The 15,064-nt window shown below is 40.0% G+C and overlaps 1 protein-coding gene and 1 long non-coding RNA gene across 5 annotated transcripts in view; one reads left to right on the top strand and one right to left on the bottom strand.

Annotated features, from left to right (window-relative positions):
- Positions 1–2,271, bottom strand: part of LRFN5 (leucine rich repeat and fibronectin type III domain containing 5) — a 257,343-nt gene extending 255,072 nt beyond the window's left edge. For all 4 annotated transcript variants that reach the window (XM_067737132.1, XM_067737130.1, XM_067737129.1 and 1 more), the window contains exon 1: positions 579–2,271. The gene's annotated coding sequence lies outside the window, so the exon portion shown is untranslated. The remainder of the gene's footprint in view (positions 1–578) is intronic.
- Positions 2,272–2,400: 129 nt separating this feature from the next.
- Positions 2,401–14,848, top strand: LOC137224216 (uncharacterized). Its single transcript, XR_010943306.1, has 3 exons — positions 2,401–4,258; positions 4,373–4,463; positions 14,534–14,848. It is a non-coding gene; the product is annotated as an uncharacterized lncRNA (long non-coding RNA).
- The last annotated feature ends 216 nt before the right edge of the window (positions 14,849–15,064 follow it).

Below are 15,064 nucleotides of genomic sequence, written 5' to 3' on the forward strand. Positions count from 1 at the left end.
CTCAACACATACACCCGTGGCAATGAATTCCCTTCCACTCAAAGCAAGTTCCAAGAAAACTCTATTTCGAATTAAAGTCTCCAGATGCATAATTTACAACTACTAAAGGATCTGGCAAGCTCGTCGACAATCAGGAAAACAACCTGGCACCAGAGGAAGAGAAGGGTCAAAGTGATCCCTGCCTTAAACGATGGGTGGAAACCAAACACCCTCTCACACTCCACAATCTGGGGAGGGTTGGATACCAAATGGTCCGTGGCAACCATAGCCTGAAGAAAACACGGGACTTTAATCTCTGGCTTCTTCAGACAGGTTCAACACGCCTAGCTTCCAAAAACATCACTTAGGGTGGAGCGTATCCATATTTTCTTAGCTTTCACTACTAGATTAAATGCTCAGGTATAGATTTATATTCCACCTACTAGAAATTATATTACATCACAGAGCGCCCTTGAATACCCAGCCCTTCTTAATGATTTTCAAAACATTAATAAGTAAAGTAGCCTGCAATGCAGATAAGACACTAGAAATAAGATCAGAGGGAAACTGGGTGAGGCGGGAAGTCGTTTGCTTGTTACCTGGTGCCTCTAGAGGAAAGACGGGCGCAGGAAGACTTTCTGCCCGCAGGTACAATCCCGGCAAGGTGTTTCCAGGTGGCTTTCACAGTCGTACGTGGGTCTCGCTCGTCACTTCGCTGCCCTTTGCCATAGCTCAGCACCCGCATCCTAGGGAGTCCGAGAGGCGGCTCCTGCCACTGCCGCCGTTGCCCGCAGGTCGCGCTGGGCGGGGGATCCGCGGCGATCGCCCCATGAAACCCGCGTTTCTGCACCCAGGAATCGGGCAGAGGTAGGGCGGCCGCGCACGCACACACAGAAACACACTCAAACACACACACACACTCGCAGACAGGCGCGCGCGCACTCGCATTCACACTTGCACACACACACACACACACACACACCCCCAGTACAGCACGGGGAAGGAAAAGCAAGGAGGTGACTGGTCCTTCTCACGATCGGCTTCGATGCCCACAGGACCACGGGCAGCAAAGAGAGTGGTCTAGCATAGCGGTTCTATCACGTTTCCTTCAAGTTCTCCTCCAACCCAAATCCACGTAATTCAAGAGCTGGTGACATTTTGGTGGGGAGGCAAAAGAGCCAGGAACCAGCAAGGAAGAGTCGAAGAGTCGGGGATTTTGTTAAGCAGTTTGAAAGGCAATTCTTTTTACCTTGATTGTGCAGAAACCAGCTCGACAGGCTGAACTTTTGGCTTCAAATTATGTCGACCGAAACGTAAATATCCTTCGGGCCAAGACAGGAAGGTCTAGATGCACAGAAACAAGACGGCTGCAAGACCCTCTGGTGACCTTGTGATGTACCTGTAAGCAGGTTAATACTGGCGCTTTCCAAGCCTCTGGGTAAAGCGATCCACACACAAGGGTCCAAAGCTGAGCAGCCCTTCCGAATCCAGACTGGAAAATGGGTCTGGGCGTCCTCCGCGCTCTGCGAGAAGCCAGGCATCGAGGGGGACCGCCGAGTTAACACATTTGCTTCTGGGCAGTTGTACAAAAGACAGTCAAATGCATCAGATAAGCGCGCGCACACATACACACACGCCCTCACGCACGCTACTAAGCTGGAGAGAGCTTACAAAAAAATAGATGCCAAGATGACTTCAAAAGATAGAAACGATCCAGAATCTTTCCGGAAAAATGGAAGGGCCAGCAGGAGGGTTACAGACATCTTACCAGGTCTTTCATTCTTCCTCTCTCTTATGAGTGTTGTGCGTGCGTATTTGTATTTCCAGAAGGTTTCCTTGGTCTGCCCCACCCCCGTCCAGTTGCGCTTTTTTTCTCCTGATATAAACCGCCCGTGCAAAATGGATTATATGGGTGGTTTGTGCTCACAACCTAGAGCTCCACAAACTCTAGAATCCTAAGGGAGCAGCCAGCTGCAAGCCATTGCCATCCTTGAGGGAAGAACGAAAAACAGGCGCAAACACACGCACCCCCGCGCGCACGCACACAGAGTCCTCAGTTCGGACCGCTCTGCACACCGCGGCAGTCTTCCTACGCGCCACTGCACAGTGCCCCGCCCGCTGCCCGCGGCTTCCGGGCGAGTCCGCGGCTCAGGCGAGAGGCTGGCGGTCCGACTCCAGCGCTGTGGTTGTGGCCCGGGCGGGCCCGGCTTCCGGGCTTCCCGAGCCGGCGTGTTTGGACGACTGCAGCCGCCGGGCCGGGAGGAACTGCGCCCCGCGCTGCAGCATGGAGGCGGTGGCGGCGGCGGGGCGCGCGGCCGTGAGCCCGACCCTCGCCGCAGTGACAGGAGCTGCTGCGCCGCCGAGACTCCGGGAGTCAGGCGAGACCCTCGCCGGGGCCGCCACGCCTCCCTCCGCGCCTCGGAGCCTGGCGAGTTCCGGGCTGATTTACCCAGGGCTGGAGTAAAGGGCCAGCCAGGCGCCGGCAAATCCCGGGGCAGGCGAGGCGCGGGGGCGTTGCAGGCAGGGGGAGGGGAGAAAGCAGAAAATCTGGAGCATGAAGGCGAACTTCAGGGGCGTCCCCAGTCTTTTGCGACGGGGGGACTTGCTGACCGCCCACTGCCCCACGGTTACGGGGTAAAGGAGTATCACCGGGTCAGGCTGTGACTGCTTATGGCACAGGGAAAAGTCATTAGCTATAACCCGCCAGGAATATCTGAGATGGAGGACTGCTGACCTAGGGGTCTCAGTCGCCTGCGACTGTTTTCCACCGTCCCCTTAGTAGTAGGTGGTAGTTTACTTACTAATCGATGGGCGCAAAAGCTGAAAAGAATATTATATTTGAGAATCAACTCAGTTGAGCATCAGACATTACCAGTACTGAAGTTGGTCACATATTAGTATGTCAAGGGCAGAAAGTAAACCCAATAGTCGTCACAAGCCAGACCAGGCCACTAAGGTTACTGGGACAGGGAACAGGTCTGAAGCAGGAAAGAGAAGAGGGATGGGGAGAAAGCAAGACAGGGCCCCGCCGGCGGAGGTCGACTTTTCTCGCCACAAATCCTAGAATTACTCTCCTCGACCCTACCCTCCCTCCAGCCCGGAAAAAGTCTTTCTCCTGGGAACCGCGAGTGAAATCAGCTGTTCCTATCTCCTGAGCCTGGAAATCCTGTCACTTCTCTTTAACCGGTTCACCAGCACTTGGTCTTCGGCCCCAGCGAGGAACTCCCTCTCAGCTCGGATCTCTGCTGGCCCCGAAACCAGTCTGAACCCAAAGAGAATGTAAGAGTTGGGAGTTGCCGAAGGAAGCTGGCTAATGAGGGCCTCTTCCAGGCCTACTTGTCAAAGCCACGTGCTAGTGGCCTCCTAGGATAGGGCGTTCTCGAATTTGGCTACCAATAGAGCTCTCCCAGCCTTCAGCGTTGCCCTGCGGGTGCCCAGACGCGCTCACACCCGAACACACCCACGGGCTCTCCCAAGCGCGTACACGTGCACCCACGCGTAGGCAGGACCCACACAGCTGCCTCTTTCAGGAGAGGATGCGAGGGGTGTTGGCGCTTGAGGTGGAAAGTGCTCTCGTGTCTCCTCCTTCCTCTTCTTCCTTCTTCCTCTCTACGCCCACCGGGCTCCAGGTCCAATCCGGGGTTTAGGAATCCGCGCAACTCTTCCGGAGGCTTTGCTCCGAAGGAGCTCGGCTCAGGGGCCGCAGTTCCTGCTGCGCCTCCTCCTTCCAGGTTCGCTGGCGGCACCGGGTCCGGGGCTCTGGGGCGAGTTCCGCGGAGCCCGGGTGGCGCCGGACGATTAGAGTTCGAGAGCTGGTGGCAAACTCGCGCAGCAGCGGGTCTGCGTGGCGACACCTCCGACACCTCAGAAAAATAAACCAAAGGGACACCAAGGACAAATACATCAGCGGACACCACTGCAGGCCAGGAGACTCTCCACTAAAACCATCAGCGCTGCCCCTGTGGCTTTTTGTCCCCTGAAGTGAAAAAAGGTTTCCGAAAAGTCCAGGGCAAGAACCTGCGGCGAAATAAGTTAAGGGACTCTCTGAGAAACAGGGAGAGAGAGTGCTTCCATCTTCGTTTCACTTTAAACTTGGCCGCTTCTCGGACTTCACTGAGGGGCGGCGGCGGAGCACCAGCACGGACCACAAGCAGATACGAGCGAGCACTTCCAATACTTTTGGACGCAGGGGTGACTCCTTTTTCCTTAAGGATTTTCCCACTTGCCCCCACCCTTCCCTACTGAGCCGATAGGAACCGCTGAAGACCAGGAGATAAAGGTTTGCAGTTTCCCCTGGGGACCAAAGTATAGAGAGATGTTGAATGAGAAGCCCAAAGACCTTGCATTGCTGGAATAAATAACTTTTCTTTTTCGTTTTCTTTTTTTTTTCTAGTGCTCGGACCGAGGTGAGGAGAGGGTACACTTAACCAGCTGTAAGAAGACGAGAGCTGGAGTTCAGATATCTTCCTGGGTGCTAAGTAACGGTGTGTGTGTGTGTGTGTGTGTGTGTGTGTGTGTGTGTGTGTAGTCAACGTCTCTTTAGGGAGTAGTAATGTGTAACTTTCCAGTATTCTTTTCTGTTGCAAGCCCTACCAAGCTCACAAAACCATCCTCTCTTCCTTTAGTTTAGCCTTCCCGTTGTACATTATACGTTATATTTGAAAGTGCTTTCACCATTTCATCTTATCTCAAGAAAGCACTCGCTGGTAAAGTCATGTACCTTTCACTGTCCAGGTACAGTATTTGTTTCTTTCCCTCCTATACAAGCTGATTAGAGTTCACCAGTAGGGAGGAAGAAACAAGCTTTGTTTTAGCTTGACAGTAGAGGTGGGAAGACTTTCAAGGAAAGGCTAGGATATTCTTTCCCAAAGGATCTCAGAGTTAATAGAGGGTAATTTTTCTTTCAACCAAAGGAAAAAAAGGCCTCTGAAAAAAAAAGAAGATGGCAAGTTCTAGTTTGCCTACATAAGTATTGTTGGCAAAACCAGCTTTGAAATTGGTATACTTTTAAGTGTCCAAAAAATCTTAGTTTATCCCCAAATCCAGTGTTTATGTCGTCATTTTTAAAATTACGTTAGGCTTCTTTCTCGGCCCAATCATTTTTCCAAGGACCTCTGGTCATAAATACCGGACTGTGTTTTCCCAGAATAATGCAGAATTTGAAAAAAGTTGTGTTTTGCTAATTTCAGACAATAAATGGAAATATGAATGATTTACACTTAAAATGATGAATACCAAAAGGAAACCTGAGTTTCTGGTTATATTATTATTTAGCATTTTTTCCTAAAGCAGTGAGAAAGGCATGACTTACACTGTTTTAAAATTGTTTTCAACAATTAGTCTGCTTACCTCATGAATTTTCTTATTTCTGTGTTTTAAAAGTGTGTAATATATTGTCGCTTTAGTTCATTTTTTGTTTGATGTATGCTTTAAAAAGCTTTTTAAAATTGGAATTATCTCCATATTTTCTGGGTGATGAACTGGTATTGTGAGGAGCATTTGATTCTTTTTCCTAATATAAAGTTATCTGTAAATTCAAGACTGGAAAATGATGTGAAGAAACAACAGGGAAATACAAGTTTCTGAAATGAAGGAATAACTTTAAAAAAAAAACTTTGTTAAAATATAATAATTGAAATCCAACATCAAGCTTTTTAAAAAATCACTATCATAGTTGTGCCCCATGTATTTTTGAAATGTAAAAAGAGACCTGCTTATCTTAGAAACATATTTTTGATGTTGTACCTGACTATAAAGTCCTAAGATACAAATTGTGATGGCAATTAGATCTTACCAAAAACATGATTCAACTGGGCGCTAAACAGAGTTGCAGACCCAGCATATTTCTGTCCTAAATAAACAGATCGCTCATTTATGTATTTTGGATCTCCCCAAAATCAAATTTATTTACTATTTAATATATTTCTGAGCTACAAAAGACATTTTCCTTTTTATTTTTAAATAAAAATAAATTTTTTATTTTTCTGTGATTTTTTAACTTGATCTTTTGTAAAACATACATTTATTTACTTTCCCTTCCTCCTGAATCTTTGTCATTTTTAACTTTTATGGATCATGATAATGGCATACTAGGTGATTAAGATCTACCTCATGAAAGCTGTGCACTAAGAACCCGATAAATTACTGGACGGAACTGGTCATTTCTTATACTAAGAAAAGTATTTTTTAAAGTTTAATTTGTAAAACACAAACATAGTGATTTTTAAAGACAGTGTCATTGGCAAAAATTGTTTGTGAGAGCTCAAAGATAAGAGGTTATTTCAGAGATAAACATTGCTGGACAGGTAAGGCAATTCTTAGGCAAAATAGCAAGTAAAAAGTAAATTTTATGTAAATACTCATCCATCTTGTCTTACTTTTTTGCTTAAATTCTGGTATTAACTCCCTGTATTTGTCTAGGGCTTCCATTTAGTTACCCAAAAGTCCCCAAGTACAGCATCCTACCTAGGAATATCTAACCCAGAGAAGATTGGTATGATACTGGGATCTATGTTGCTATCTTCATCAAAACCTCCATTTAGTCATATTAGATATATCTTATTAAATTTTTAAGGGGAAAACAATCATATAATGCTAATTCAAGCTAAAGTGTCAGTGTCTAGCAGTTTACCCACTTCAGAAATGTGAAGCCAACTTAATTTCTAAAACGTAGAATTTCTGGCCAAGTGTGCTACATATAAAGTGAGCAAAGACACCACAATCATCTTTAAATTTGTATACAGGGTTGAATGTTAAGTATGGTACTATTTTTATCTATTTTATTTTTTGAAATGCTGTTAAACAATTATTCAAACCTATTTTTTAACCTTGGAAAAAACATTTAGAAAGTTTTATATTTATATATCCAGTTAGTATTTCAGGAAAACTTCCACTTGATCTTGAAACTTTATTTTAAAATGAAGCCAGTCATCTCATAATTATCTTAAAAACAAAAGTTTGTTTACTGTTCTTATGATTTATAATTACTGGTAAGCCCACCAAGTCATATTAGATGGAAGTAATAAGCTGTCAAAAGTCTATGGACTTAACTTCTTCAAAACGCATATATTACTCTCAATTCTGCAAAACCTGATGATAAACTATAGAAAAAAGCATTCGCTTTTGAGCTTTACTTTACAGATTCTGTTTTCTAATATTTCTTTTTCTCCAGAGTCTGCCCCTGAATTTCAGTCAGGTGGCCACAAGTCGGCAGTAAGGTGACACTCTCACGTGATTGAGACCAGACCACAGGGTTTGGCTTTCTTATAAACCACCATAAATTTTGAAATAAGAATTAATTTCTATTTATTTTATGAAAGATGCATTTTCATTAAAATAAATAATGTTGGATAAGTTTTATCTACATAAAAGCAGGTGATTTCTTTTAGCACAATGATTTCTTAACATAAATTCCAAAGGCGTGATTAGGTGATTTCCTCCGAATCTTTTTCACCAGTTCTCCTTTAATTAAGGTCTCTTTAGGATACTGAGTTACTTCTCAGGCCTCTGCTCTTGTTTTACATCCTAGTCATTCTGGTCCTTTGACTGGCTCTGAGTTCTTGACTAGCTTGGTGTTAAAGCTCCTTTGGATTCATTTCTCAGCCATAATGGCTCTAATTTCATAATGAAAGCAAACCCTTTCTGTGATTGCTTACCACCAAACTTATTTCTCCAGACTATGGCCTTTCTCTGCTTGCAGTTTGGTTCATTCCCTGGAAATTCATTGAATGCCTTGTTTTAGCCAGTGTCCTGCACCAGGCAGTGGGGAGAGAAGATTAAACAAGATTAATTCTCTTGGTCTCTGTCCCCATGATAGAGTTTACTATTTAGTGGAGGTTATAAGACTAACAAGCAGATTAGTACAATATGACCTTGCTTTAATTTCACCAACAGCAATTTGCTATGAAGTCCAAACCTTTTGTTAGGCCTCTGGAACCCATCCCTGTATACTCTAATGATAGTTTCTTCACTGCTCTTAGTTTCTAATTTGTTTTTCTCATATTCATTCAAACTGTATTGAAATATACAGACATAGTCCTTTATTGAAGATCAACACAGCATATTCGATAAAATGTTGGGATATAATACACATAGGTTTGAATCTTTGTTCTGAAATTCACAGCATTACCTGTGGAAATCATTTAACTCTACCCTGAATCTTTAACTCTTTTGTGTGTAAAGTGGAAATTATAGTACTTATATTTGGGATTGATTGAGAGATTTTAATAACTTCACCTGTATAAACTACCCAGTACAAGCAAGTACTGCATACGTATCATTTCTGTTCTTTGCCATTAGTTTATTTCAAATTATATAATGAATAGCCAATTTCACTGAAAGGATATTATAAATAATCTAGATTCTCAGAATAATCTGTGTTTTTTTAGTCAAGAAAATTTCCTCATAAAAGTGAGATAAAAATCCTCAGGAAGATGCCTAGAACATTCTGCTAATATTATTTTCCTTCATATTAAATATTCTGTAATTTTGGTGACATTATTTAGCAAAATCTTGAATACTCAAGTTGCTCTCTTTAGGTACTATTCAGCTTCAAAATGTATTTTATAAGTTTAGTATTAGTTCCTTAAATTCCTTCCCCTTTAAGAGAGCTACAGAAACCCATTTTCTTTTTATTGCACTATATTGCTATGCAATGGTATTGTCCCAGTTTCTCTAAAGTGAATTTGTATATTGGCAACATTAACTATTATCCATCTGTTGTATCTTTTGTTTCTGAATGGATATGCCAAAAACATAAGCAAAATATTGTCTTATTTTGTGTTAGATTGGCATGTTTTAACCTTTTGGTAATATTATAAAATTAGAGCCTTTTTAAAATTCCAAAAGAATACACTGTTGAACAATTAACATGATAACTTAGTGATTGTTGGGACATATCAGATATTTTATATTGGTTTTATTAGCAACAGAATTTAGGAGCTAACAAAAAGTTAGATGGTAAATCATTGTGAAAAATTATATGAGATTGCATTCTTTCTATATGGTTTTCAAAACGTAATCAGCATTGATTATACTTAGCTTTTATCGTTTTACAAATTTGGTAATTTGCTACATTTTCTGGTAGAAATTTTTCAAGACTCTCTTGATTTCCAGTATTACTAATAAATGTAGCCAAAAGTGTAAAATCTTCGGCATTGAATTCATTCATACATTCATTCACTCATTTTCTATATGTTATACTTCAAAATTAGGCTCTTCCTGTCCTTGACTCCATGTACTAAGAGATGTTATTGTTCTCCAGTTTTTATTCATACTAAGAGGGACAATATATCTTGAAAGAAAAAAAAAAAGGAGAGGGGGAAGCAAAGAATGAGGGCAAGTTGTAAAGCTAATAATATTTAGAACTACAAAAATAATTCCCTATATGTTGTCTAGAAATGCTTTTTCTCAGTTCAGACATTAATTCCCTATTTCCAAAAGCATTTTCATACTATCCCATTGAGACATTTATTTTATAGACTTTAAATAAGATGCGGATAAATGTAAGATTTATAAGAAAGACAAGTAGAATTATGTCAAATATGCACATATCCTTAGCCACATATAATGGATCTTTATAACATGTTAAAGGTTTTATTTTTCACTTTGTGAGTAGAGGAGAGTTTGAAATGCAGTTTTAAATCTTAACTTTGTTTTAAATGAGAAAATGCTCATAATGCAAAAAAAGAAAGTGTATTAATTTTGAAAGACGGACATTTGTTTGAGGCAGTGAACTAGAGTAAGACAGTTTCTTTTTCTAGTGACCTCATCTTGGAGACCTTGATTGGATTCAGTAGTACTATACTTACTCATTCATTTAGAAAATTGCCAGTGAGCTATGAGATGGATTCCTCAACCTCCTGAACTCATTTCTGCCTATTGTATTCTGTCTTTATACTATGCCACTAGCTTCTCTTTCCTGCTTTTGTTATTTAATCACTTCTGATCTATTCTTGACAAGAGAATACCATTTTGTAGGTAAAATGTATGTCTGTTTTCTAACACTAAGCAACATGGGAATATTATGCTTAGAATTGGAGAATTTCTGAGTACTTCTTTGAATAGTTAGGAAAGAGGCTTCTGGAAAATTTTGCAGAAAATACCCAAATTGGAAATTACAATGACTCTTAAAATGTTAAAGAAAAACAACAATATGTGTAGACTGGCTATACCTAGGCTACCTTCTGTAAATGTGAAAATATTCTTCTTTATAAAAGTATGCAAGGTAATTTTACAGTCATGTAACAGATATCCAGTTCAAGAGGCAACTATTTTGAAAGCTAATTTTACTTTCCTTTGAACATTTTTCTGTTTTGTGAAATGTATAAACACATAGTTACTTTCTTTATGGGGTTTTGCTTTGACTTTTATGTATAAAATCTCTCCCACTGGGGTTCATTTCCTATTTTGTGCTTTGGTGCAATGGATCTGTGCCATGGCTGCACTAAGAAGCAAATGCTGGAACTGAAAGGCAACAGCAGTGAGGAGCCCAAGAGAATAAATCCTGGATTTGAGAAAAGTTGTTAAATTTTGCAAAAGAAAGTGACTGAACACCATCACAGTGTTCCCAATTGTTCAACCATGATCCAGACAGCAAATTCAGTGTTTCACATTCTATGTAGATCACATTTACACAAGGTGATAACTATTTTTTAAATATAGTGAATACAGAGACTTCCTTAATTTTTGTCTTTTATCTTTTCAAATTTAATATTTATTCCCGTATCACATAAGTGTTTAGGAAGATAATGTACATATGCATAAGATAATGTGCCAGGCTTTCTTAAAACCATTTATTTGGTGAGTTCAAACAGATCCTCTGTTATTTTCATGTTAAAAAGAGCCATATACATAAAATTTACATGGAACAGACTGTTCAATAAAGGTATAACATATTTATTTTTAAATGTATTTTTGTTTTATTTTTTTCTAAGCTAGTAACTCTGTAATGGGTGAAACAGAATATCTGACTTTAAGAAACTGTAGTCCATGAAAATAACAAAGCCTTTATATTTAGCAGTCACAATGCAAAAGCAATTGACGCTTTGCTCCATTTTCTGTTTCTGGTAGTGTTTTTTTTTTCAGGCTTTTAACTGCATCAACTGATGATGAAACATTCCTGGAACACAACCTATTGGAGGTTACCTTCAAATGAATAAACACGTTTTCTATCTCATCTGAGGTTGTGTTGTACTATATCTCTCATTTACTAAAGATAAAAATCAAATATTTAAAATTTACATTAATATATAGCCCCTATACTTGTATAGGTATGTTACTATAATCAAAATGTTTTGTGATATTTCTACCTAGGAATGGAGAAATGCATTAATATATTTTAATTTATGTTTATATAAGCAGTAATAGATGCCTTTAATAATATAAGTAAGCATGCTGGCCACTAATGATTACTTTCCAAATTATTCTTTTTATTAATATTTATAAATGTTTTGATTTTCCAAGAACAGAAATTTAGAGTTACGAGGGGATTTATAGATTAGCTATTTCAACTGCTAATTTTAAGTTAAAAAAACCCTGAAAGATAGAGATCTTAAGCTAACTTTTCAAGCTTCATAGAGTATGATCTAGTGATCTTACTGCCTCCTTCTCCCACTCTCATATCTTATTAGTAAGTCTCCCCACATTTGGATAAAAGGAGTTGGTTTAAAAATACTTGTAGAAAAACAGAAATATAGATCAATGGAACAGGATAGAAAGCCTAGAGATAAACCCACGCACATATGGACACCTTATCTTTGATAAAGGTGACAAGAATGTACAGTGGAGAAAGGACAGCCTCTTCAATAAGTGATGCTGGGAAAACTGGACAGATACATGTAAAAGTATGAGATTAGATCACTCCCTAACACCATACACACAAATAAGCTCAAAATGGATTAAAGACCTAAATGTAAGGCCAGACACTATAAAACTCTTAGAGGAAAACACAGGCAGAACACTCTATGACATAAATCACAGCAAGATCCTTTTTGACCCACCTCCTAGCGAAATGGAAATAAAAACAAAAATAAACAAATGGGACCCAATGAAACTTAAAAGCTTTTGCACAGCAAAGGAAACCATAAACAAGACCAAAAGACAACCCTCAGAATGGGAGAAAATATTTGTAAATGAAGCAACTGACAAAGGAATAATCTCCAAAATTTACAAGCAGCTCATGCAGCTCAATATCAACAAAACAAACAACCCAATCCAAAAATGGGCAGAAGACCTAAATAGACCTTTCTCCAAAGAAGATACACAGATTGCCAACAAACACATGAAAGGATGCTCAACATCACTAATCATTAGAGAAATGCAAATCAAAAATACAATGAGGTATCACCTCACACCAGTCAGAATGGCCATCATCAAAAAATCTACAAACAATAAATGCTGGAGAGGGTGTGGAGAAAAGGGAACCCTCTTGCACTGTTAGTGGGAATGTATATTGATACAGCCACTATGGAGAACAGTATAGAGGTTCCTTAAAAACTAAGAATAGAACTACCGTATGACCCAGCCATCCCACTTCTGGGCATATACCCTGAGAAAACCATAATTCAAAAAGAGCCATGTACCAAAATGTTCATTGCAGTGCTATTTACAATAGCCAGAACATAGAAGCAACCTAAGTGTCTGTCGACAGATGAATGGATAAAGAAGATATGGCACATATATACAATGGAATATTACTCAGCCATAAAAGGAAACAAAACTGAGTTATTTGTCGTGATGTGGTTGGACCTAGAGTCTGTCATACAGAGTGAAGTAAGTCAGAAAGAGAAAAACAAATACCATATGCTAACACATATATATGGAATGTAAAAAAAAAAAAAAAAAGGATCTGAAGAACCTAGGGACAAGACAGGAATAAAGACGCAGACGTAGAGAATGGACTTGAAGACACGGGGAGGGGGAAGGGTAAGCTGGGACAAGGTGAGAGAGTGGCATGGACTTTTATATACTATCAAATGTAAAATAGACAGCTAGTGGGAAGCAACCACATAGCACAGGGAGATCAGCTCGGTGCTTTGTGTCCACATAGAGGGGTGGGATAGGGAGACTGGGAGGGAGACGCAAGAGGGAGAAGAAATGGGGATATATGTATATGTATAGCTGTTTCAATTTGTTATACAGCAGAAACTAACACACCACTGTAAAGCAATTATACTCCAATAAAGATGTTAAAAAAAAGTGTGGAATTTGAGTAGGAAAATGTAAACTGTGATTCTAAGAAATCATAGCAATATATGTCACAATTTGAAGTGCTGTGAAGAAAACCATTAATTTAAATATGGGTGTTAAATTAATTAAACAAGAAGACCATTAGCCTAAGGTGACTCTAATGCCTTGATAGCCTACACAAGCAAACCAAAACCTAAAACAGAGCCAATGTCCTCCAATCTAAGAAAATGAAACTTAAGAACAACCAGTCACCAACACCCAACTAGGCTTTCCCAAATAAGGCAACTGCTTAAAACTGTAGCCAATCAGATAATTTCTGTAGTTTGCTTCCACATCTTCTCTGTAAGTAAATCTCCCTACCTCCTGTGCGTGGAGTACTCCTAACCGCCTCTGGTTTAGTGCTAACCAATTTGAATGATGCATGCTCAAATAAACTCTTGAAAAGTTTAATGTGCCTCAGTTTATCTTTTAACATGAGCTCCTTGATATTTAAAATTGAATTTTGTAGTATAAGCTATAATAATTCTAAAGTTGCCCTCTTTCTCGAAGAGAAAGTGAATTAGATTATGGATTAACACATAGACCAGTAGTCAATCATTAGGATCCAGGAACCCAGATCTACTTTGGATTATACCAGTAATCTCTTAAGTTTAGTCAGATCATAATAAATAAATAAATGCTGCATAAATTATGAAATACTGCTCTCCATCAACAATGAATTCATGTTCTAAAATGAAGGAAAGGCATTTAGATAAGTAAATGATACAGAGTGGATAAATGTGTATGTGTGTATATTCCAAAGAAGGGAATAATCAGCTCTACTTGCTAGATCAGGGGAGATTTGCAAATGTAGACAGTGGAGTTGGGTCTGAAAAAATAAGTAGGAATGGTCAGGCAACAAGTTAGAGAAGGGTATTCTAGGCAGCAAGAATAACATGAGTCAAATAAAAGTTAGAGGACAGCAAACCCTCAAGATGAATTAAAGTTGGCCAGGTTCTGGACAGAGAGCAGTTAGCATGCTCTGCTTCAAGGCATTTACTTCCTCTGGTAGTCAGCAAGGAGCCATGAAATGGCACATGCAGAAGAATAATAAATATGGATTCCTATTTTGTAAAGATTGGTCCTGCAACAGTATGAAAGATAGAGGGATAGACGACTGAAGGAGATGGAGGAAAAAGAAAAGCTCTAATGGAAAACTGTAGTACTTTAGGTGAGAAGAGGGTATGGCTATGAGTGGGGGAAAGAAGATTGGATTCAAAAGTTGTTAAGAAGTTAATACTCATGTGGCCTAATGGCCAATTTGATCACTGTCAGAGTAGACTAGGTTGACTCTTAGACTCAATCAAACTTTACTGTATCCATACAGGAACATCTCTATTATCCCAAGAAAAGAACGTACAGAAGAACTCAGGAGTTATAAGAAAACAGTGCGGCTACCCTATCCATCTTTTTCACTTACTAGTGTAACACTTTCTCATTTCTACTGCTCTCTTCACCTGCGCTTTAATGAACCTTTCTCTTCAGACCAGCTTTTTTTCCTGCTTGATAATTAGAGAACATTGCCCACACGTGATCATCTCACCCACTGCTAATACCACATTCTGTCTGTCTCAACTTTAGTCCCCAGAAGAGAGATAAGACTGGTCCAGCTATGCTCAGGGGATGGAGTAATACGCCTGCTACCTACTCAGCAAACAACCATGGGAGCCAGACTCTAAGAAGAGATATTCTGGGTCTTCTGAGAAGTGGGTCTAGATACAGGAAAGAACATATTGAAGTCTCTAGTCCTCCAATATATGGATGTAGAAAGAAAGCCAGTTTGGGTGGGAATAATTAATTCGGTTTTTACATATGAGAATAAGACGGTTGAAAGAAATTCTCAGGAGGTATTTGGATA

Source organism: Pseudorca crassidens, chromosome 1 (assembly GCF_039906515.1).
Source record: "Pseudorca crassidens isolate mPseCra1 chromosome 1, mPseCra1.hap1, whole genome shotgun sequence".
Classification (NCBI taxonomy): Eukaryota; Metazoa; Chordata; class Mammalia; order Artiodactyla; family Delphinidae; genus Pseudorca; species Pseudorca crassidens.